The sequence below is a fragment of the Coturnix japonica genome, chromosome Z (assembly GCF_001577835.2).
Source record: "Coturnix japonica isolate 7356 chromosome Z, Coturnix japonica 2.1, whole genome shotgun sequence".
Classification (NCBI taxonomy): Eukaryota; Metazoa; Chordata; class Aves; order Galliformes; family Phasianidae; genus Coturnix; species Coturnix japonica.
In genome coordinates, this window is record NC_029547.1 from 15,182,810 (window position 1) to 15,208,986 (window position 26,177).

The 26,177-nt window shown below is 39.6% G+C and overlaps 1 protein-coding gene across 4 annotated transcripts in view; it reads left to right on the forward strand.

Annotated features, from left to right (window-relative positions):
- Nucleotides 1-26,177, forward strand: part of GHR (growth hormone receptor) — a 130,656-nt gene that overhangs the window by 30,549 nt on the left and 73,930 nt on the right. For all 4 annotated transcript variants that reach the window (XM_015848673.2, XM_015848674.2, XM_032441512.1 and 1 more), the window contains exon 2: nt 19,862-19,946. The gene's annotated coding sequence lies outside the window, so the exon portion shown is untranslated. The remainder of the gene's footprint in view (nt 1-19,861; nt 19,947-26,177) is intronic.

Sequence of the window (26,177 nt, forward strand, 5' to 3'; positions counted from 1 at the left end):
TTCCAAGGTATTCTTTGTGGAAAGAAAGTATCGTGATGCATAAGCAGCAAGGACTGTTTTAAATCTATTTTATTACGTGTTCATTCGGATAGCTTCCTGAGTTAAAATTTGTACTTCTCTTGTTTTATTATATTTTATAAGCATTTGTAGTAAGGAAAAGAAAAGCCACATGCATCCGTGGATAAGTGACCATCTTGACACTTTTCTGAAGTAGAACTGTGAGATGTACGAACATACATCTTTTGAAGAGAAAAGTCAAGGCTTATCTTCATCATTGTCTTTTTCTGAACTGAAGCATTGTTTTTTCCACATATTGACTTTGTTTATTTAAATTTGACGCTCATGTAAATTGCTTAAGTATTTATATATTTAAACTTCAGAGGAACTGAGGGAAATTCTTTTCACTTCTTCATATATGAGTTGAAGATTGTGGTAATAAAACAACATACGTTTATATGGTGATGTTTATCTCTATCATAAATAAAAGTGAATACAGATCAACTCATATCACATTTATCCTAAATAAATGTCAGTCATAAAACTTCCAGTTTTCCAGTTTTCTAGTAAAGTTAAGGCCGCATTCAGTATCTGTTGATGCTTCGAAAGGCATGAGAGCACTTTATTTTTGACAAATTCTTGGTGGTGTATAACTTAGTATAAGCACTGTGCTGGTGCACTGTATTGTTGAAATTACTTTGTGTGCTCTTAAAACTGCAGACTTGGAGGTAGGATGATTTGGGAAAGCCATCTCTAGAAATAGCTTTTAAAGTCTGGGGCATTGCTGTACATGAAGTGTAATCATTTAGAGTTGGGGTTGAGTTTTTTTTTGTTTTGTTTATTTTTCATTATTGTTTTTTTTTTATTTGACAAGCAGGATGCTCTTCCATGTGTCTTACAGGATCAGCACGGTAACAGGTTTCATATGGTCTGATGTATTGTGGCAGTCCCTATACGCAAAGACAAACTAAGGGGTAGTCTGAGGTACAATTCAAGGATGTTCCTATTAGTGAAATGTAAGATGCTAAAAACACATTAGCACTTACAAACTATAGCTTGTTTAACTGTCAAATAGGGTTTTTCCAATTGTAAACAAGAATAGAACTGCACAAGGGTGAGTTGACCTTTATATGGTAGTTGGAGGGATGAGGAAGGATGTCTTTAACATTTATTATCCTCACAGGTTACTGTTTCCTAAGTGCTGTTGAAGTTCATATTCTCTTCATATTAATGGATTCTTTTGTTGTAGGAAAACATAGCTGGCCTTCAGCATCCATTAGTTTGTAAATATTCTATATCTTTTGACATGTGTTAATGACAAACTGTTGGATTTTGTGGAATAAACTGTAGGATTTGTTTTCTATTGGTGTCCAGTCTGGAGCCACTGGTTATCTCTCTGCTGGCTCTCATGGCTTGCATGAGGGTCCCACATTACCAATGGGAAAGACAAAGGAGTCATAAAACTGTTAGGAATAATCCTGAAGAGTAGTCCTACCACTGCCCAGCCCTGTGCCTTGGGAACCTCCCTAGGGACATGATGGGACACAGGGCCGTGGCCTGGCAGGGCTGAGCAGTGGGGAGCTGGAGCCAGGCGCTGCTGAAGCCTCAGTGGGGCTGACAGCTATAGGGCTGACGTGAGAGCCTGGGCAGGGTGAGTGGGAGCCCAGGGTTGTTGCAGAGGCTCAGGAAGGACTGAGAGGATCCTGGCATTAGCTCACAGGCCTTTGTAACTCTGGAATATACTTAACAGGGGCTGAACTTTAAATTCATTACAAACTTTAATTTCTTTGTGCTGTATCTTATCACTTTCCCGGTGTTTTTCTGGACCTTTTCTTGCCATCCTTTTAACAGCCTGGAAAGAGAGAGACTTATCTCTGTCAAACATCTCATTTGTTAATAAATCACCTGCTCATTGCTTAGAAACATTATTTCATTTCCTGACCTGACCTCTCTCCTGAGTGTATTTGAAATACTTTTATTATTTACTGTAGCTTTTGGTTAAGCCTGTTGAGTTCCCCGTCTGCTATCAGTACCGTCCTTAACCTAATGTGTTATCTTGTTCCTGTTCTTGTTATTCAGCTCCAGATGCATTAAGCCTCACGTATGCCTCACTAACGTATGTCATTATTTTATTGGCTCTTTAAATTAGCTCCTTTTCTGTTTCTGTTCAGTTCCTCTGGTTTTGTACATGGCAGACAGGAGCACAAGCAAGGGCAGGTATTACTTCACACCGCTAGAATGCTGTTCTGTGTTCACACCGCCGTTAGCATTGGGGAGGCGTGTTAGTACTGCCCCATGACTGCAAGGCAACTAGTCTTCTGTGCTTGTAGCCAACTAATTAGAAGGGAATTTTTTAAGAATTACAGTTGCAACTGCATTTAAGTGGTAGATAATGGTGATACTGCTTCCAGAATCCCTGTTTTACTGCAAGACATACTTCTGCTTCTGCAATTTTGTATGGATTTGTGATCTTGTACTGTCATCTTAACACTTTAGACAGACCTAACGTGAGATTAACAAGAGCGATCTTCACAAATGGCAGGATGAAATTGTAAACAAGCAGCAAATGTTCCTTTGAGGAGCTGGTCTCTCTCCAAGGTCAGAATGGTAGTAGGGCTAACGTGATTGTGAAGCTAAGACTTGAGCAGTGATCTAGATATAACATCCAGCTCATTTTCCATCCAAAGCAGTGCAGAACAGAATGTGAACGCAGCTAATATCTGTTGGTGTTGTCATTTCATTTTAGGTTTCTCCTTGCATAGATACAATTTCACTGAACTGTTAACTTTATTCACTGTCCAGTAGTGTCCAAATTTCTTAGTAAAAAACCAAAAACCTTGTGGGTTTCTTTTTCTTCTTTAGTTATTTTACACAGTGAATACAACTAGACTGCCCACTTGGTGTGATTCATCTTTTATCTTGAGGTTATATAAAACGAAAGCTTTCCTCTTCATCCCTTTTGCTGTAATTACAATACATAGAAGTCAAGTGGTGTTTATCATGATGTTCTGTATACTTCACAGCTGCGTGTTAGTCATATATGGAATTAACTTACTAACATGACGAATCTCACCCCAAAATTGAATGTTAAAAAACAAAGAGTTCTAGTTCCATCTAATTTGTCTTACATTCATGCAAAGGATTCCTGCCATAATTGGTGAGCCTAACTTAGGAAAGAAAATATAGCTGGCTTTTACTAACTTCTGCAGTAGGTGTAGCTCAGGGCATTAATTGAAGTTGTAAAGGCCTTAGGGATTAGATAAACATCCATGCAGTTATCTTAGTGTTCAGGAATTTTCAGTGGCTGCTTTTAAAGGACAACTTTCCTACATTCAAGTTCCAAAACGAAAAAGGAAAGAAGGGATTGCTGTAAAAGTTTCTAAAACTCTGTTTCCATATTAAACGTGTGTTATGATAAAGGACTTCTCACTGATGGTTAGATATGGGAGTCACATTCAGAATACTGTTTCTGTTACGATTCCCCACTGATCTATTCCATCTGGTAATATTACAAGTTGTGAAGTGATAACATATGCACGTAACAAGATGATTGTAAAAACCCAGAATGGGTAATTTGATTGTGCTACTAAAACAATAGTAGTCAAGCATTCTGGTCTGTGGTTGCCAGCATTAAATTACCATGACTGCTGTAAATCATACAAGAGGATTGTGGGAAATAGAGCTTTCAGCTTTTCATTACAAACCCTGATTTTCTGTCCAGTGATCTAAAGGAGAAGAGCGCACAGCCGTCTGTCTGACAGACTGTGGTGGTGGTTTACAGACCATTGCTTCCAGTGCTCTAGGGGAATGAGAGAGGGAAGGGGTAACGTGAGTGAACAGTGAAGTTTCCTGAAGATTTCAGTGCTTCCTGCTGTAGCAGAGGACTGAGTCTATCTCTATATATATAACTGCTACACAAGGGGGCCTTGGCAGGCTTCCATGGTGGGGACTGGTTGTGTGTTACATGTGCACAATACAGAAACCGTGTGGAATGAATAAGAACTTCTAGGAAATGTGCATATGTTGCAAATTATAAATAATAATGTGGTTATTCCTAAGACTGTGAAAAGTATGCCTGGCAAATGTAAAAGCTGTCGTTGTCAGTTCCTTTTGCAGGCCTGTTTTTCAAAAGCTTGTAGCAACAGATAGCCGAATAGTTCATAAATGTTAAAAAAGGAACAGTTGTGCCGGGCCTGTAGTGCTGCTCAGTCTTACCTAACATAATGTAGGATACCCATCTACTTGATGCCTGGCAGAGATAAGGCTGAAAGGTTAAGGAAAGAGAGAATACTTAGTCTGATAAAAGGATCTGGGCCAGGAAGCTTGTTAGCCTTTTGTTTTGAGGTTAAGCCAGCAGAAAAGGCAGGCTGATACAACTGGCTGCCGTTGCCACTGTTTTCTCAGATTACAATATTAGTCTTGTTATCACTGGGACTTTGTTGTTCTCAACATGGATGATAATGTGACCAATCTAGATTATAAATCCAAATTGCCACTACTGGTGGCCTTGTGTCCTGCTAAAGCTTGAAGGATATTTACTATGCACAATGCAATTCAGCCTCGTGTTTTCCCTACTTAAGCCTTCTCCTTCACCCTTTCTAACACAAAGTAGATTTCCCAAGGCTCAGAGGAGGCATCTTGGCTAAAATAGACTGGGTGCTGTTGAGTAGGCTGAGGACAAAGTCGTAAGGCGCCGCTTGCATCCCTGTGCCCTGCAGTGGCTGCGTTTGCACCCTCAATGGAGAGCAGCTGTGGAGCTCTGTGCCAGGGCATGGGTGGCTGGGACAGGACTGGATGGTCAGAGCTGGAGCTGTGCAGGCAATTGGATGTTGTGTAAGGATGACAGATGCCAATAATTGGGCCTATTCCCTGGTTCTTTTCAGCTTACTAGAGTAAACATGGTCAAAATGTTATAAGGGTCATATGTTGCTTCTGGCATTTTTTAGCGTAAAATTAGTCAGCACCAGAAAGAAGATGCATTTTATATGTGCTTTTCTCTGCTTTATGGGGGTTGATTCTTCTTTTTACACGTAAAAAGCAGAATCCAATTCCATCATACTTCAGCTGGTGTATTCTGTATACTTTACTTAGCACACATAGGTAGAGGGAAATAAGTGTTAATTTAGAAGTTTAGTTTAAATACCTTCAATTTTAAACTTTTCATTTTATATTTTCAGAGCCATTTGTTGTTATCTGTGGAATCAAGGTGCAGGTTCTGCACTCCAAGACTTAGTGCTGCTGTGGACATTCTGTTCTTGCTCTGTAGGAATGCTGGGGGTTCATGCCTTTCAGGTCTCAGTTGTTCCCATGATGTTTAACAAAGTGGCACTCAAAGATTATCACTTCTTGATTAACGAGTTATGAGCTAAGAAAAGGGAAGAATTCAGTGCCTTTCACTGCCTAAACTTACAGCACTATTATGTTGTTTTCCTTGTCCAAATATGAGAGAAGCTTAGCAGAGAAATTACAAAATCACTATTCCTGTAGCCAGAGTGTATGGTGTTTGGGTTAGTGCCTCTAGCCAGTTATGAGACATCTAACGTCTGGCTCTACCCTGATCCATCCTGTGACATTTGTTTTATTAAAGTATATAATATGGCCATGATTTACATGTATGAGTGATAGTGTTTCTGAGATGCTAGTGTCTGCATCTGTTTCAAATATGTGAAATGTTTATGTGTTCTTACTCTCTTCTTTCTGCCTACCACACTACAGTGACTCTTTGTGCCACAGCTATTACTGTACCAGCTTGAAATGGTAGTCTAAAGAAACTGATATCCAAGTATAGAATATCCAAATACGTTATCAGAGAAAAAACTGGCAGTTATTCTTAGAGCAAATGTAAATTATTACTAAAACATGACCACTGTTATATTATTCATAATTGTATATTTTGGAATTTGTTTTCAAAGAAGCTATAACTCAGCTTAGTAAGCAGCACAAAACAATACTTCAATTAATCCAAAGCCAATGTGGTCATTTTCTTACTTAACAGCATTGGGTGCTTGTGCTCAGTCAAAGAGAAGCAGTGGTGCACTTCCAGTTGTCTTTATTTAATATTATTTTGGCATTAAATAAAAGTTTCAAATAATACTTTAAATACAAAATTCTTTATTTCAAGTAGCAACCTTTCAAATTGATACCATCGCTATTAGGATGCCAGCCAAATTTTCCTTGGTTGCATTGGCATGATGCCTCAAAAAAAAAAAAACACTTTTGTTTCAAACATATGAAAGCTTTTGCTAAAATCTCATCATTGGCTCATGAGCTCTCACTTCTCAATGCTTTCTGCTTTGTATGGCTTCCAAGAGCTGTTTGAGTAACTCATTTATCAGGCTAGTGAGAATTAAAAAAATAATATTTTTTTTTAAGTCTGAATTTCCTGAAACAAACAAAAATAATTATGATTAATATTTTCTTGGTCTTTAAATGTTGTCTCATCAAACTTTTGAGCCTTTCACCTTTTAAAATTAGAATTAGGTTGAACTTTAAAGATAAAATCATCTTTAAACAAAGCATTCTTTTCATATGTAGCTTTGAATTGGGTACAGATTTAATCAAGCAAATGGTTTTCATATTTTTGCATCTCATTTTGGTGAAATTCACTTTGAATTTACTGTTGCTTCTGAATTATTCCAACTCATATTTTTCACTGGGACAAGTGTTGGGGTATGCATTTGTCTTCGTAAGGATTTATGAGTGCATACAGTAGTTCTGAGTAGATAGAGTGTTCTAGAATAGCTGAGTTATGGCCTTTAGGTTAAGAGTTAGGGGGTGGGGGGTTTAGGTAGGTGTGTGTATAGGTCCTCTTGCGTGCATTGGGTTTTGCATAGCGGGTGTACACGTCTGCATGGGAATTAGGATGGTATATAAGGAGTGTGATGCAGAAGTAAATTGAGAGAAGACCTCATGGCATCCATGACTATGTCTCTCTCTCCCAGACGGTCAAGGTCCCGGGATAAGTCGGGTTAATTGGTGGTTACGTCAGACAAAATAAATGATTTTGGAGCAAAATGTACGAGGAGTGTTGTCAGCAAGAGGATTTTTTTATATCAGTTAAGTTGTTGCTTTGATTTGAGATTTCCTCAAGATACAGAAGAATCAAGAACACTATGAATAGAAAATTAAGGAGTTCTGTGGAAGCAGAAAATAAAAAAATACTGTAAGGTTTTGGGAGTATGGCCAGAAGCAGCTGTGAACAAGACCGGTGATGTAATCACGTTGTGACTTCAGAAATGGAGGATGAGGCCTCCAGATACTGAATATATTTGACGAGTTTGAGACCCCCCCAAAAAAGAACAACAGAAATAAAAGTTGATATAGTTTTAGATTAAGGAGAAACACTGAGCAAGTATGTAGAATGGGTGGAATATGATAAAAGGTTAGAGGAAAGCCCGAAGGAGAGGGAGAAGGGAGCAGCATGACAGAGTGCAAAAGGAAGGCATCAGAATAGACAAGAAAAAGGTTTGCGTTCCACTGGAGAGGAATACCCAGGTTGTTCAAGCAGTCTAAAGCTGTTTCAGTAGTTAGTGTGTTCCCTTCTGTCTTAAGAAACAGAATTAAGCAAATTGGAAAAAAAATCACACAACAGACCCTGTAATTATCTCTTCCCTGGATTCATAACTTAAAATAACATACATGTTCAAACATAAAAGTGGAAACAAAGTTCATTCAGTTCTCTCAGTGTGCTCTGCCTAATTCCACCAAAGAGCATTTCAGATACCTGGAAAAGCAGTTGTGCCTCTTGCAGCCTGGCCTGGCAAATGAGATTTCCATACATTTTGGCAAAGTGACACTTCCTGTTCAGTCTGAATGACACTTCAGTCATTGCTTCCATCAGGAGAGCTGAGCTGTTGGTAGGTGTGGAGGCAGGCAGGTTGGTATGGAATGTGCTGTCTGTGGAACATTCCTGCTCGTCACTGGATCTTGGAACATCAGATCTTTCCTTGCTAGTATGAAATGTTTGCCTCAGACTGTCTCATAGCTCATGGTGAATTAGATGTGGGGATTAAGGGAACTACAGGTGTTCTTGTCTTTGAGCTAAATGTACAAAGTGGACTCATGCTTTATTAAACTCCTAATTTCTTTGGACAGGTTTCATTTCAGCCTATTTCTGGACTGTTTTAGACACCTATTTTCAATTTGTCTAAAGCATAGAGTCAGCTGAGCTCTTTATTGCACTGTCACAACTCCAAATACCCACAGTCATGTTTGTCCCTTTAAATGCACCGCTTTCTTAGCGACAGGTGTATTTCCTGGGAACATGCTGTCAGTCACAGTCTGCAAAGTCATTTCCATCCAACATCTGAAAGATGACTAGGAGCAGTTCGTCAAGAATGTGAATGCCTCTTGAAGATAGCTCTGAAGGTCATGACAGTCATCTGTACCTGTCAACCCTGCCATATCAGATAGTCGTTGTGGCAGCTGAGGCAGTTTGAAGTATGGTGTCAGTGTGTTCTTCTGTAAAAAGATGATGTACTTTTTTAGCCAGGTGCTTGAAAATTACTTGCCTATGTAAATTGTCAAAGGAATTCAGTTCTTTGCTGGATGGAACTCTTCAGATTTCTCGCAGTGGGTCCTCAGTTCAGCTGAGAGTACAGAAGCAGACTACTACTATCAGAAAAAAACTAGTGCAGGAGAGGTACTGTAGATTCATGTCATGGTTACTACAGCTTGCTTTGGTGTCCGAGTCTGACTTTCTGTGCTTGTTTTCATACAAAATGCGTGAGCTGTTTGGAGAAGAGCACTTAGCACAATGAGAAGCGCTGTTACTCACATCTCTATTGCAACCCGAGGCATTTCTATCAGTTTCTTTTTTTAGGTCTGTGACTAATCAGCAACCGAAGTAAGTAGTATTTTTAAAAAGGACCGTATCACTGAACACTCAGAGAGGCTCGAAAGTTACAGGTTGTGAAACTGTCAAAACAAACTGACATCACCACATGCTCTGAGGACTTACTTAGTGTTAATTGGTTTTAGAAGGAAGCAGAGCTTTAGGCAGATTGCATAAATCTTACCCATGTAGGGGCTTTTCAGATCTGTGACCAAATACTAAAATTAAACTTGTTTATGTAGTTGTCATCATTTTTCAGACTGAAGGTGCTACAGGGTGTATAAATTGTGCTGCTCTGTCCAACTAGCTGCTGTTTGCTGTTCTGATTCATTATTATTGTCAAGGGAAAATGCTGTATGCCAGAACTAAGGGGAAACGTTTAGTTGAATTTTGTTTGAATTTTATTATTATTTTTTAGGATTTCTTTACAATATGATACATTTTTTGTTTTTCTATATAGATCGTTTATTGTCACTTTGATATTTTTCTTTTTTAAATTGTGCTTGGGTTTTATTTAAAAAAACTGCTTTTCTTTATGCTCAGTATAGAACTGCTTACAGAAATAACTACTTTCATCAATCTTTTCAGAGACTTACAGTATAACTAATAGTATAACTCTTCATCCCTTAGTCTAGCTTCTTAAACACTGACAAGATAAATTAGAGCTTCATTAAATTAATGATTTGGTAATTAAAGAGTATTCAGAGGAAAGGCTTAGGAAAATGGATACAGTATAAACGAACTCCGTATTAAAGTTACCATTAAATTGAAGAACAATGAATCATAAATTGCGTTTGTGTAAATGCACATTCTTTCTATGGGGAGACAGTAATTATTATGCCCAGGAGCGTTCTCTGTAGCATCTCCCACTTAGCTACTTTCAGCATCAATTATTCCATTATTATGAAAAGTTATGAAATGATCTGAGATTAAGAAGAAATGAAAAAAAAAAAAACCAAAAAAACTGCTTGTTTTAGACTTTTCCTCTACAAGAACTGCTCCAAAGGTAATGCCTCCTGTTTTATGATAGTGGCCCATGATGTCAGAGGTGAATGTTGTTGGTATGGCAGTATAGGTTGAACCCTCCCACCAACATCCTCTTACGAGTTGTTGCCATGTGACAGATGGAAGCAGAGGGGCAGCCTGACAAACTAGCGTCTGACATGGAAGTGTGGATAAAGCGGGATGCATCATTGAATTCCTCTGTGCAGGAAAAAATGGTGCCGGTTGACATTTGTCATTGATCAGTGAATGTGTATGGAGAGCAAAGAGTGGATGTGAGCACAGCCAGGCAGTGGGTGGTGCGTTTCAGTGGTGGCAACATTGAAGTGAAGGGTAAGTCACCTTCCAGATGGCTGTACAGGTTTTGACAAGCTCAGCATGCAGGCAGTTGATAATGGCTGGTGAAAACACATAGCTAGTGGTGATGACTGGTTTGAAAGTGTTTTTTAGCCAAGAATTTGCTCTATCAAATAGTGTGGTTGAGCTTTACTGTAGTTCCTAATAAGTAGAAGGCATTAATTTCAGTTTGGAAGTTTTGATAACATGAAGCTTTCCTTAATACAGAGATAATTCAGTTTAAAAACACATCAGAAAACATACCTTAGAAGTGCAAGAAAGTGGCGAATTGTATTCACTTTTTAATGATATAATTTACTGACAAGTTGTATGTGTTTCATGAGGAAGTTATTAAAGATAATCTGATTTGGCACACACCGGTGTCTTCAGGGATTCTTTGCGATATTTGTGTACTGAAATGGGAGAAGGAAGCACTTTCCATTTCTTTTCACTGAAAGTGTTAAGTGAATTTGATTAACTTTTGCTGTTACTTAACATTTATGTAATATAGCATATAAACAAACCTGAGAGAACTGCTGAAACATGCCTATGTTATATTACATACGTGAATATATGTAAATACCTAAGTAAGTTTATGTTCCTTATATAGTCTCATATTGTCTACAGGCAGGAATCTGAATATTGCCATCGATGGTGCTCCTGCCAGGCCCTCAAAATAGGCCACTTTAAATTCCTGAGTCTGATTTAAGATTGCTGATATAATATTTTTAGAAGAGAAAACAAGCCTAAATCAGTGCAGAAATAATTGGCTGAAAATGCGAATTGTGCAATATTCATGGTCTCACTTGGCACTTCAGAGAAAAGATGCTTTGAAGGAGTTCTTCTCACATGTGTTAATTGTCATATGTACACATAAACTATCCACATGTAAAGAAAACTTAGATTTTCATCGTTATGCTCTTGGATTTGGACTCTGCATCAGATAGGCAGCCTGCTGTCTTTAAAACAAAAGGTGAAGTGTGGAGCTCTTAGAGAGGTGGCTAGTAAATCCACAGTGAGCTGGACTATCTCAGCTTTGTGGTTTTTATTAAATTACATTTCTAAAGGCTTGGAAAGGTCTTTAGAAATTTAGCAATCAAACTACTCTGCTTAGAGTGTATCAAATATGTAGTTTCTATAATCTACTGATCAGTGATGTGGAGTTTGTTATATGACTTCTGTGACTTAGCCATCAGGACATTTATTAAAACTGAATATTGCAGGATACACATGAAAATTGAATGCAGGACTTAGAGTAAACTCAAGAGTAACATCTGTGACAAGAAGTCATGACACAAAACAGATGTGTGATACAAGTATATACATGTATATACCCATGCATTCTCTCAAAAGATGCTTCACTGTGGTTGATTTGTAGAGAACTATTCTAGACATTTGTTCTTTTATTATTAGTTGAAAGCAAATAAGGACTGTTTTTAAAATAGAGCTGAAGAAACAGTGTTGTTTTTGTATGGGTGCCAATAATCTCTTCTAGTTGAATATTCGGAAGAATATTGTTAAAAGTCTGCATAGAGCTCCCATGGAGCTCCTGAACAGCTATCTCTTCAAAGTTTAGCCCCCCCATCCCCCCATCCCCCTTGTTATTTTTTTAATCAGAAGTTATGGAGGAGAGCTACAATAGAAGTACATTTAGAGTATGGGAACAAAGTATGCATATAGTCCCTTGCTACATAATTTCGTGTGCTCATCAAGAGTTCTGTTTTCTTCTTGTATTGGGGAAACCTAAGACACATGGAGCTGAAAGTGATGTATGTAATGAGAAGAGTTAGCTTTTCTGGAAGAAAAAAAAAATACATATATGTAGTGGAACAGTCACTTAGGAGGCAGCGAGGCTCTGAGAAAATTGAATGGCTATTTTGGGATAAAATAACCTGAACTTTTTGGATTTACTCTTGAGTCATGAGAAGGCTGAACAAAGTGACCACCACCTTAGTTCAAGGTTAGCACATCATTTGAGCTACCTGAGGAACTGATAAACCTAGTTATTCGAAAACAAAGATGTATAATAATGCTTAGAATAGCATCTGCACCACCTAATGACCAAGTTACATTAAAATATAGGTTGAATTATATTCATTTTAATTTGTGCCAACAAATTTACAAAATCTCCTCTCTGTGCTCAAAAACACTCTGCTGAAGTGTGGATTTACCCCATTTCTAAGAATGGAGAGGAAATAAGAGCCACAGAGATTTTAACTTTGACCAAGTTATATACAAAGATAAAAATGAATTTTGTACTTCTCCATTTTAAGTTCTGTAGTTTTGAGCTTGAAGCTGTTTGTGCACTGTGCTGGTTAGTCATGAGTGGTTTTGATCCAGTCAGTTTTGTTTGTTTCTGTATTCACAGTTTGCCAAATATTGACATACGCTATGTGTGTTTTTGTAAAGCAGTGGTTACTTTGCTATCATGTATTTAATAGGTGATTTTCTTAATTTGTAAGAAAATTACTTTCTTCTACCGTCTTACAGTCCTGCAGTCCCTGAATCGCAGTTTTTATCCTTGCAATATCCTTTAGTTAAAACTAACAGCTTTGTTTTCCCCCTATTTTTAATATGTAATTTTTGTATTTGGAAATGTTTAATCAAGGAAAGGTGATGGGAGGAAAGGAAACTGTATTATTCAAAGGCCAGGTGTTTCAGTTTTGCACAGAATTACCTGGAGCTGGCTGATCATGAGTCAACAATGCCATTCTGTTAGAAAAAATACAGATAAAGTAGGAGACACAAAGCAAAAGAAAAACTAATCCTTTCAGCTTAGCTTTGGTAAAAACTCAGACTGCTGCACAAGATCGCTAACTGGAAGCGATCAGCAGTCTGTAAGGCTTGATTGATTGTAAGATATAGTTTTATTTAACCTAGAGAGGTAGTGAAAAATAGTGGTCCTTGGATAAGTAGAGTACTGTGATAAAAAGGTATGGAATAACCTATTCTTTACACTTAAGGTCAGAAGAAAAAATAATAGAGGGATGGATTTATATAAAGAAGGACTTGGGGTCTGTATTCAAATAACCTTCCTAGTGGCACAGATAGTCATGCACTGGGTTAGATTTCCTGGGGAGGTTACAAAATCTCTGAAAATCATATGAAAAATGTGTGTCTTTATCAGTCTTCTGTGCAGTCCAGTAGATAGAGTCGAGATTCAAGAAGAAGATCAGACATTAGGAAGGAATTCTTTGCTATGAGGCTGCCCAGATAAGCTGTTGAAGTCCCATCCCTGAAGGTGTTCAAGGCCAACCTGGATATGGTCCTGGGCAACCTAATCTAGAGGGTGGCAACAGCTACGAACTGGGAACTTTTAAAGTCACTTCCAAGCCAAACTATTCTATGATTCTGTTATACAGGGTTTGAAAAGCAAGTTGGATGTAGGTTTTGTTCATTCAGCTTCTAGTAAACAACTCATGTTTACTTCATTTAAAGCATAGCATAAGATTCTTTTCTGTATTTCTGTTCTTTTCAAGATTGTTAGTCTCTTAAGAGTGCACATGAAGACTGGCTATGATGATCCAGGAATACAGTTTTCTCAGCTTGTAATTGATACCCTGTTAATTTAACAGAAAAGTTTCCCTTTTAAGTTACTGATAAATCAGCAACAGTTTCAACTAGTAGAATTCGGATTTTCAGCTGCCCAGATCTCCAAATGCTTTGCATAATCACTGAATAAACAGTTTTTCATAACATCCCTTCAATTCAAGAACATAAACAACTGTAGATGAGAATATGACACACTTTGCTCATGCAAGGCTGCCTGAATTCTGCTTTGGTAAGACAGCACAATGTCTACGTTGTATGTCAAATGAAGTATTAAACCTACCTAAGAAGTTTGGACTACTCTTCTGTTTACAACCTTAACAGTGCTAATGGATCCTTTTACAACCCAGAAAGGTGTACTGATTCCTGTTTTTGGCTCTGTGCTAAATTCCTGAGATATCCTATGCACAAGCTATACTTGTGTAAGCATAATACAGTATAAAGTATAAATTCACCTTTCATCCCTACTGTGAGTGCCAAAACAAATACGAGTTGTTCCTTAGCTCAGTGCTGCTAAGATGTTCCAGTTATTGTGATGTCAAGAAGGCAAAGACTGCCAAATCTGTCAGAACGTAAATGTGGTTCTGTAAAGTATTTAAAATACAAAGGGCAAGATTTATTGTTAGACCCCTGGGGACATGAAGGGACTGAGGGGGGAAAAAAGCTCTGATTGTGAAAAAGAGTGTGATCCCTCATTCAGGGATCTAGTAAGGCAAGTGGAAGGACTGAAGACAGAAAAGAGGAAAAGAGGGGGGGGAAAAAAAGAAAAAAAAAAGGATTTATAAGATAATCTGGATTGAAAGACAAAAGAAAGGAAAAAAAGAAAGGAAAAAAGTAAATAAAAGGAAGAACGATTAGAAGGTTCTGTTGCATTTTGTTAGCGATTCCTAGGAAAACCCCCCTTGCAGAGGAAGTTTATTAGAGAATTCAGGGAGTCAGCTCACAGTGGCAAAATAGGTTGTTCATCCGTGGGTATGAGTTATTGTGCTACGGAAATAATTTGAAGCAGTAAGAAGTTTGAACTTACAAAGGGTGGAAGGACTTAATAGAGCATGAAAGTTTCTTCTAAGAGAATGTCTGAAAATGTTTGAAAATTTCTGCTGTTTGAAGAACTGTGGCTGTCAGGGGGAGTCTCCAGTGACTGGGAGAAGGAAAACATCACTTCCATATTCAAGAAAGGAAGAAACGAAGACCTGGAGAGCTACAGTCCAGTGAGACTCATCTCTCAGCCTGGAAAGATGATGGAGCAGATCCTCCTGGAAGAGATGTTAAATCACATGTTAGATGAAAAGGAGGTCTGAGACAGCCAGGCTGGCTTTACCAGAAGCAGAATGTGCCTGACTGATCTGGTGGCCCTCAGTGATGGAGTGACAGCACTGTTGGTGGACAAAGGAAGGGCAACAGATATCATCTACCTGGGCTTTTGCAAGGTCTTTGACAGAGTCCTGAACCACATCCTTACCTTTAAATTGGAAAGGTATTGATTTAAAGGCCGTAGTATTAGGTGGATAAAGAATTTGTTGGAAGGTCACAGAGGGTTGTTTCCAACAACTCTGTATTGAGGTGGAGGCCAGTCACAAGTGATGTCCCACAGGGGTCTCTTTTGGGACCAGTGCTCTTCAGCATCAGTGACATAGTGGAATTGAGTGTATCCTCAACAAATTTGCTTATGTCACAAACCTGAGTGGTGCATTTGACAGAATAGAGGGGAAGGATGCCGTCCAGAGGAACATGGGCATGCTCAAAAAATGGGAACACAAGTATCTGATGAGGCTTAGCAAGGCCAAGTGCAAAATCGCAAATACAAGCACAGACAGGGAGAAGAACTTGTAGAGGCAAGTAGAGAAGTACTTGGGCATCCAACTGAACTCCACAAAATGGACATGAGCCTTTATCCCAGGCTGCCCCAAAAGAGGAATGGCCAGCAATGAGAGGGAGGTGATTGCCCCTGCTATTCTACCCTTGTGAGGCCCCATCTACTAGCATCCAGGCCTCAGGCCCACAGTAACAGGAAGGCTCAAGAGCTGTTGGGGTGAATTCAAAAGGTGATTGATGGGCTGGAGCTATGGAGAAAGGTTAAGGAATTTGGGTTTGTTTAGCTTAAAGAAGAGAGGGCTTTGAAGAAGCCTCATTGCGGCCTCCCAGTGCTTGAAGAGAGCTTACAAGCAGGAGAGTGACTAACTTTTTACATAGTCTGATAGTGATAGAAGGAGGAATGGCATTAATCTAAAAGAGGGAAGATTTAGATTAGATGTTAGGAAGGAATCTTAGGAACTAAATGATCTTAATGGTCTCTTCTTGCCTAAGCCACTCTGTCATCCTCTGATTTGCTATGGATGTCTTGCAGCAAAGAGTTAACTCTTGGTCATTATCAAATATTGACTCTACCACTGACTGACCCTCTGCTGAATTTTTCCTGCTGATTACACATTCAAGCCTGGTATGCTAACCTCTCCACATTACCGTGACCTTTCAGATGTCATTGAGAGTGGCCTTGCATGCAGTGACACTGACCAGCTTCCTCGGCACTTTCATGTGCATTCCTTCATGTCCCATGGGCAGATATATATGCATTTGGTTTATTACAAGCATTCAGTTGTATTTTTTGTTGCTAAAGATCAAACACATATCCATGCCTCCTCTGAATTTAAGTATGAAGCTGGTTTTGATTTTGCACGCTTTTGTGTACGTGTTTATGTAAGCGTGTATTATGAAAACCACACTGAGAATACTTCGCAAGTTCTCTGGACGATTCAAGTAACCACAAGTTAGTGCTGGGCTGTAGAGCCATGCTAACTGCATTTTCAGCCATAAGCCTAGATCATTCATCTTAATTTTTAGATTTAAATTCGGTGCATGTGTCAAGTTGTCTGCATAAGTGATAGCCTTATAAATACTGTAATATATTGTCAGAGCGACTGTGTAAACGTGCATGGATACACATAACTATGAAAAGCAAGTGCATTGCCTTGTGGTTGGAAGCACATATAAATGAAGTGACAGCACTTGGCCTGTCTAGTCTTAAGGCATTGTCCCTCCCATTTCTTTTACTGAGAGAACACACACTGAAGTAAGGAAAAGCGACAGCAGAACATAGAACTTATGTGCTGATATGTACCTTATCTCTTCAGTCTAAGGATGAAACAGCCTTTATCAAGTAAACAGATGAAATGGGAAAACTTGAGCCTGTTCTTTTCTGGAGTAGTGAGGCCACAGCATTTCCCTTTATTCTGATGGCATCCAAGCCATAATGCAGTGTTAGCGCTCTCTGAGCAGCATTGCATTGTAGCAGCTCATTGATGAAGGAAAGTAGTAGGCTGTACACAGTAAGATGTCTACCTCTCTGGTTTGGCTGAAGCCTCCTGGGAGGCAATGCATTGCATAGGCATTCCCTTTAAGCAGCAGCTTAATTTTAGTTAGCTGCCTCTGTGAGCTACAGGTTCCTTCCTACCTTCATATTCAGTGAAGCACGTCATTCTGCCTGCCTTGAGACCAATCACAGAATGCTATTTGAAAACACCATGAATGGTTTTATGAAGATGGAGTTGTTTAAATGCTGTTTGGAAGACTGAAAAATCTTCTGATATCTTTGTGTCCATCTCATATTCTCAGGTTTATTATTCTCTCAGGTCAGGTTCTAAGGAGATGAAATGGACGCAGATCCTGACATCCCAGTAAACATTTGCATTTTTTTAGTTAGGGGGCAAAGGAATCCTGGATGGGTCCCATTTTGATTCTGTATTGCAATCCTTTTGTTTGCCACATAGGTTAGGATAAATAATTTTGTGAAATTATTTATGTGAAAAAATCATGACCTATGCAGTTTCTTCCTGCTAATCCATGTTCTCCTTCCACTGAAGTCGCAGTTTTTCTAAGAATCAGTGAAAACGTGGCTGCTTGCCATATTAAGATACAGCTCCTTATCTTGTGTGCACTAGTACCTCTTTTTCACACATGATAAAGGGTCAGAATCAAGTGCGTATGTGGTTGTGCTCATGCTTGTTTGGCTTGTTCTGAACTGCAGTACTGCAAATTAGTTGTGTTGCTGCATGGAATCCCTGTGCTGTCACCACGAGATACAAAGAACAAAACAAAATGTTCAGAGTACAGTTAGCTAAGCAGAAATTAGGGCATGTCGCTTTTGTTGCCTATAAAGTAGCTAAGATCTTCTCTGCTATTGAGCAGGATTTCAAAATATTTTGGAAAGGCTGCTGGAAGAATTTTGCCTTTGCCTTTGTAGTAGGGTTCTGATTTTGTCACATGGAGATCAGTTCCACTTGCTAATACCCTACCAAGTGTTTTGAAACAGGAATTTGTCAGTAGTCCTTGTTAACCTGCTTCAGTCAGCAGCTGCCTTAGTCTTTACAGTTTTATTCAGTCTTGACTGTCCTTTGTTGTAGAAAATGAGAGTTGCAGCTCATGGATCAATTGTCCTCTGTGAGATTAAGAGATCTTTCCAAAATTTACAAATCATTTTAAGACTTCTTACAAAATTATATTAAAATAGGACAATAAGAACCTCAACCCCATAAAATGTGAGTGCACTCATTCTGTGAGGTTCAGTATTAGTTGTGTGTATTACAAGAGCTGAAAGAGGTTATAAGTGAAGGCATACCACGTCTGTTCATTGTGTTCCAAGGTGTGTATCTGTGGAGAACCATGATTGCAGATTTAATTACAGCTATGATACACACAATGATTTATTTTCATTTTGATAGCTATTACATATTATTCTTGATTTTTGTTTTATTTATTTTATTTATTTATTTATTGTATTCCTTCTATCTGGCAACATGAGATTCCCTCTCATGTTGCCAGATATTTGTTTAATCTTGTTTTATGTTCGGTTCAAAGATTTTCCCATCTGGCAGTTGTTTGTTGTCATTGTTGTTTGTGTTTTTTTTTAACATGATTACACAGTCATCACTTAGCGTTCTACAAATTGCACTGAAGAGTATCTGCGAAATACATTTTCACTCAGTCTGTCTCATTTTGCATTCATTTCTTTATTAGTTAGGCATCTGTGCATACATTAAAAAAAAATACTGTAAAAGTTGGGAATTCTGTGAGCACAGATCAAAATTTCTGCTGTTCCTTCTTAAGCCAGTGCTAGCACTCAGTCAAGGAACACACTTTAGTGACATACTAACACTTGTTAAGGCTAGTGCAGCGCAGCCCTGTGCGTACAGTCTGAACATACACAGTTATTTCAATGTTTTTTCACAAGCTGCTTCCTTTTCCTTAGTGTTTAAACAGCCTGATACTGTGAACTCTGGTCTTGAGGGAGTTCCACCCACTAACAACCAGTTTGTTATGAAATAATCAATGAATGTGGGCACTGTTGCCAACTTTTCAAAACACTAAAGAGTGCTGAGTTAGAATCACATAGGTTGAAAAATACCCTTAAGATTATCAAGCCCAAACCATCAACCTACCACTATCAAGTCCACCATTAAACCATGTCACTAATGACTTCTTCCTTGGGAAGAAATAAGCTTTCATATTGAATTAATAATTATTTTTATTAAAATACAGAAATACCACTAGTTCAAGACCATTGTAAATGCTGCTTTACCAAATACCACAGCAGTGGTAATGTGTTTAGCAATTCTGGTCAAAACAAATGCCATTTTCCTTAGAATGCTTCATACTGTCCTTTTAATGGAAAACACAGTGTTGCTTTCTTAAAACTAGCAGTTCATAAGTTTCCACACTATAGTTTACTGTCTAAATATTAGGAATGTGATGTACTCATCCATATCCTCTTCATGATAATTGTGCTTTCTCTTTCCAATCCGCCTTATTTTGTACTTCTAGGTATCTATTGATAATGAGTGTTGATAGGTCTTCCTGACTTGTCTTTGCCATTTAAATCTGTTGGTACTTTTAATGTCAAAGTTAGTGTTGGGTACTGCTGCTTGGCAAGCCCCCAGTGACAAAGAGATTGCAGGCAGCTGCCAGTTTTTGAGTGAGAAGTCCAGGTGCACTTCTTGGTCCATTGTGGAGGCTGCCCAGCTGGGGGCCTTTCCCAAGATGCCTTTCCCATACAAGGACAGTGACAGGATTTTGTTCAGTCTTCTTTCCACCATCACTATGTTCATGAACTCATCTGTTGTTGTTTTTTCCCCCCCTGATTTTCTGTAGGTGCTGGGATGGCTGGAGAAGGCCACATTTTGCAGTTGAGCTGAGGGAAGTGTGAATCATCCTCCACCCCCTGCTGACATTTGAGGTAGTGTTTTAACTTTTTTCTTACCTGTAAGTTACCTAATGGTTGATGTTGTCTAAGGATAGTGATCAGTAGAGCCCTGTACTTACAGATCCTGTGATTCATTCCTACAGAAGACCATAATGGTGGTATGTAGCATATAGAATTTTGATTGAGATTACAACCCTTAGCTTAGTTTTCTACACTGTACTCTTCCTTCTCCCAGGAAAAATAAATAAATAAATAAACAGGAGTATTTGAATTAAGGCTATTCAATTCCACCCTGATGCAAGCTGATATTTTCATTTATACTGAGCTTTATAGTCCAGCATTTGAGACAAATGATACAAGTGTTTGAAAACCCATTGTTTCTTGCCAGAGAAAAACTATTTTACTGTGTGTTAATGGGACACTTCATTTATGGTGTTATTTACAGTATTGATTGCCTAATTTTTTGAATTCATAATATTAAAAAAAGTGGGAAAACATTCTTTGTTATTCAAGGGGGAGAGAACTTGGAAATCTGTTCTAGAATATAGTATGTAGAAAACCTTTGTTTAGATGGCACTTAAGCAGCATCTAGTATGAATTAATTGCTGATTCTGATCATATCTGGAGTGCATTTCTGCAGAGTTAATCATATTGCCGCTGGGGTAAAATTTTAATCAAACGCATCACAGAAATATGCTGTGATGCAGGATTTCCAGATGCATGATTGCTTCTGCTGTGGAACTGGAAAGCTGTTATCTTTCTTTAAATGATTATATAAGACTTTACAGCTGTTATCTGTGTACAGTAACAATTTTATGATGCTGAACTGACTGCTCCTGTCCATTATTAAATAAAAGAGAAATTCAAGAGGTTCTGATGTAACAGGTAGAACACTCCATGTCCTTTTAATGTTTCTGAAACTGATTTCACTGATGGTTGAACTCTGGGTGTATTCATTGTAGTTGAATCTGCACTCAAGAAACTTTTATAAGGAAATATCAATTCCATTAGGAAAATTAAAAGGTCAAAAGAGTGAAAAGTTGCTTGTAAAAGAACATGTACACAACCTACTGTCAAAAGAGACCTTCTCAACCAAAATCTCATTTGTTGTGGCTACCATGCTTTCTCCTAATAAATTAAGCACCCTTGAAAACAAATTTATGGATGACTTATCTTATAGCTGAATTACAGCAATATAGCCATACAGAAGGCTACTTCTGTGCATTCTTTCCCTTGCTTTTTGTGCTGAGCAAGCCAGCCATGCTCCAACTAAGCTGCCTGATCTCTATTCCTCTACAAGCATCAGTGCAAGAAATGTTTCACTCTTGGAGTGCCCCACTTGAAAAGAGAATCTGGACAGGCTTCTGAGCACTGCTGGTACACTCTGTGATCCTGCCACCTTGTTTAACATGGTTGTGCTTCACTTTGCTGCTTGTAAGTGAAGGCTAATAAGTTTTAACTTTCAGAAAGGACATAGCACATGTGCCTTACCAAAAGAGAGTTCAAACCTGTTGCATTCAAGTATGACCTTGCATTAAAAGTTATAGTGGATCCCCAGATAATGACTTCCTGAGTCAAGTAATTGACGGCACCACCGAGGGAGATGCAATACTGGGCCTCTTGCTCACAGACTTAAATGAAATAATGGGTAACATCTAGATTGAAGACTGCCTGGTCTGTAGTGATGATGCTGCATTTGAGTTCATGCTCTGGAGGGACATGAGACAGGTGAAGAGTAAAATTAGAAAGCTAAACTTTAGGAAAGATAAATTCCAGCTCTTCAGGGAGTTAGTCAACAAAACACCCTGGGAAACAGTTCTCATGGGCAAGGGTGTGGAGCAGATCTGTCACATCTTTAAGGGGGCATTCTTCAGGGTACGAGAACTCTCCATCTGCAGATGTTGCAGGTCAGGAAAGGAAGGCAAGAGACTGGTGTGGCTGAAGTAGCAATTGTTGATAAAGCTGAAGAGCAAGAAGAGAGTGCACAGGCAGAGGAAAGAGGGACAGATACCATGGGAAGAATATAAGGAAGTAGGTAGACAGTGTAAGGATGGGGTCAGGAAAGTCAAAGCCCAGCTTGAACCGAACTTGTGTAGGGCTGCTAAGAGCAAGAAAGGCTTCTACAAGTACCTTATCCAGCAAAGGAAAACCCAAGAAGACGTACTCCCCACAGTGAGTGGGTCCCCATGAGGTGTATTCCAGAGTCCAGAGGGAGCTGGCTGACATAGTTGCCGAGCTGCTCTTGATGATATTTGAAAAGTCCTGGCAGTCAGGTGAAGTCCCTCGTGACTGGAAAAAAGGCATATTAAAAATAGTACAGATGTGCCAGGGAGCTACTAACCTGTCAGTCTCACCTCCATGCCAGGGAAGTTCGTGGAACAGATCATCCTGGAAGCTATGCTAAGGCATGTGGAAGGCAGTGAGATTATAAGGGAGAAACAGCATGGCTTCACCAAGGGTGAATTCTGCTTAACTAGCCTAGTGGCCTTCTACGATGGTGTCATTGCATCAGTTGACAAGGGAAGAGCCACTGATGTCATCTGTCTCAAATTCAGTAAGGCCTTTGACACAGCAACCCACAAATCCTTCTTTCCAGAATGGAAAGATATGCATTTGATGGATGAACTGTTCAGTGGACAAAAAACTGGCCGCAGGACCGAGTCCAGAGAGTGGTGGTCAATGGCTCCATATCTGGATGTAGATCAGTGATAAGTGGTGTCCCCCAGGGGTCAGTACTGGGGCCAATACTCTTTAATATCTTCATTGGTGACGGTGACAGTGGAGTCAAGTGCACCCTCAGCAAGTTTGCAGGTGACACCAAGCTGTGGGGTGCAGTTGACACAGCAGAGGGATGGAGTGCCATCCAGAGGGACTTAAACAGGCTTGAGCGGTGGGCCCAGGTGAGTCCAAACACAAAAAAGGTTCAACAAATCTGAATGCAAAGTCTTGCACCTGGGTCAAGGCAACCCCTATTACCAATGCAAGCTGAGGGATGAAAGGGTCTGTTGAAAAAGACGTGGGGGTTCTGGTGGATGAGAAGCTGGACATGAGCCAGCAATGTGCCCTCACAGCCCAGAAAGCCAACCATATTCTGGGCTGCATCAAAAGAAGCATGGCCAGCAGGTCAAGGGAGGTGATCCTGCCCCTCTACTCTGCACTGGTGAGGCTTCACTTGGAGTACTGCATCCAGATGTGGAGTCCTCAGTACAGCAGAGACATGGACCTGTTGGAGTATGTCCACAGAAATTATCCATGGGATGGAACACCTCTCCTAGAAGGACAGGCTGAGAGAGCTGGAGCTGCTCAGCCTGGAGAAGAGAAGGCTGTAAGGTGATCTGAGAGCAGCCTTTCAGATCTAAAGGAGAGCTGCAGGAAAGAAGGGGACAGACTCTTGAGCAGAATCTGGTGACTGAATAAGGGAAAATGGCTTCAAAATGAAGAGGGCAGATTTAGGTCAGATATTGTCATGATCAATCTATGCCCATGATGGGGTGGGTTGCAGTAGGCCTGTGGGCCCCCTGACCTCAAAAATGGGAAGGAAAAAAGGGAAAGGGATAGGGAGATGGGAGCTGGGCTCAAAGAAACAAACAGAGTAGTGGCAGTGATCTAAGAAGAAAAACTTATTTTACTAACTATGATATTGGAGTGCAAGATAACACAATATAGTACAATCTAATTAAAACTGAGGCTAATAAATCAAGTAAAATAAGAGAGAGAGGGTTATCTGAAGACTGAGAAGCCAGCTTTGAAAGTGAAGGCGCATGGCTTGGAAGCACACCCACACCTGCTGACGGGCAGTGAGAGAGAGCCAACATCACTTCTGTGACATATTTCCCTCTCTGGCCATGAGGTCCTCTGGGACGTGTAGTTCTTCTTTTCTGTGGTCCTCATGATGTTATGATGTGGAATACCAATAGAAAAATTACAAAACCGTGACAGATATAAAGAAAAATCTTTCACGGTGTGGGTGGAACAGGTTGCCTAGTAATACAGTGGATGCCTTGTTCTTAGAGACTTTCAAGATGAAGCTGGATAAGGCCCTGGGTGACCTGATCTAAGTGTGGTGTCCCTGTTCACTGCAGGGAAGTTGGCCTAGATAGCCTTGGGAGGTCCCTTCCAACTCTAGGCATTTTATGACTCTAGGGTTTAAGTTTCTGTGGTGCTCTCTCACTTGGTATTTTTCACAAACTAGTCTTGATTAACTTTACAGAAGACATTTTGAACAGGGAACAGTGCCTCAGTCTTCACAGCCATTCTGGCTTCTCTTGACTCTCCTGTCCTTGAATTTTGAAGTGAGGGTCAGAGAGCAAAATCCCTCCCAGTGTAAAAGTGGAGTGAGTCTGAGACCACCTCATGAGGCTGAATGTGTACAAGTCTATGGGGCCAGATGGCATGCATCCCAGGTTTCTGAAGCAACAAGCTGATGTGGTTGCCAAGCCGCTCTCCATCTTACTTGAAAAATCGTGGCTGTCAGGTGAAGTCCCCAGTGACTGGAGAAAGGGAAACATCACTTCTCTTTCAAGAAAAGGAGAAAGGAAGACCTGGGGAAAGACAGGATTTTGAGACCGCAGGACTAGACTGTCTTGGGACCAGTGCTCTTCAGCATCTTTATCAACCGCATAGACAGTGGGATTTAATGTACCCTCAGCAAGTTTGATGATGTGAAGCAGAGTGGTGCAGCTGACACAACAGAAGGGAAGGACACCATGCAGAGGAACCTGGACATGCTCAAGAAGTGGAAACAAAAGAATCTAATGAGGTTTTTCCAAGCCAAGTGAAAAGTGTTGCACATACAAGTCCAACATGCAAGTACAGACTGGGAGAACAATTCCGAGAAAGTAGCCCTGCAGAGAAATACTTGGGCATCCTGATGGTTGAAAAACTATGTGAGACAGCACTGTACTCTTGCAGCCCAGAAGACTTACAGTATCCTGAGCTGCATCAAAAAAGGGGTGGCCAGCAGAGAGAGGGAGATTATTGTCCCTCTCAACCCTGCTTGCATGTGGCCCCCTTTAGAGTACTGTGTCCAGGCCTGGGGCCTGCAAAACTGAAGGATGCAGAGCTATTGGACTGGGTCCAGAGGAGGGCCACAAAGATGATCAGAGGGCTGGAACACTTCTCCTTTCCTGGGCAGCCTGATCTAGTGGATGGCAACCCTGCCTGTGGCAGGAAGGCTGGAACTGATTGTCTTAAGGTTCCCTCCAACCTAAGCCATCTTATGATTCTGATCATATATGATTTCTTACCCTCTTCAAGGGTAAGAGAAGAGAAATAATGCTGGCCAGATAACTTGCAAATCACATACCCATAATTTATACTGTTTACATTAAGCTTGTTTTAGGTTAAGAATTGGAAATGTGGTAACTGTTCTCATGCAGATTAAATAGGAGCTGAGTCTTTATATATTTACTTCTTGAAATAGTCTTGTCTGTGCCAACCCCAGACTCAGTTACATGGAGGAAAGTTTACAGCTTTGCTCTTTAGTGAAATCGAGACTTGTAATGCACAATGCGTGATGGGAAATATTCATCTGCTTGTTTTCTACATTGATATTTGCAAAATATTTTGCTCTGAATAAGGATTTTGTTTATCCTAAATGAATGTGTTGTATTCATTCCTTAAAAATTAAACCAATGTCTTGTTATTTCAAGTCTGAGACACTGAAAGTGCCCTATAGATATGGCAAGAGTAATTTTCGCCTCATTGACATTTGCAGTCCAATGGAAGATAACACAAGACACAGCTTTAAATAGATTTTGAGAATGGTGGTAGTTCTGCTGAATACACTGGAAAAAAAATAATAATAATATCTGTCCAAAAGTAGCAGAGATGTTTGTAAAATAACTGTTGTAAAATATTCCAGTAAGTGGCATTTCTTTAGCTGTTAACACTCACCATCTACCAGGTCAGCACACCTCTCTGTCTTTTAAATACAGCTGTGCTAAGTTGCCTCCATACAACACACACAGTATGAAAACCATTCATGATGCTGTGAGTGCCTGAGAAAAGCCAAGGGTATGGAAATAAAATCGGCTCTGTTCTATTTCTCCACAGTCTGGAAAAACTTACAAGCGTACAGTGCTTCTCTTTTGAATGGCCTTTTAACTTCAGGGAAGACATTGCTTAAAATGAAAATGTCAGTGTGTAGATGCAGTACTGACAATGAATGTATCCATCAGTTTAATACCAAAATGCTGTAATATTCTGATGATCCTGCCAGTTGTTTAGTGATGTTAAGCTACATGACCATGTGTGTCATGTCCA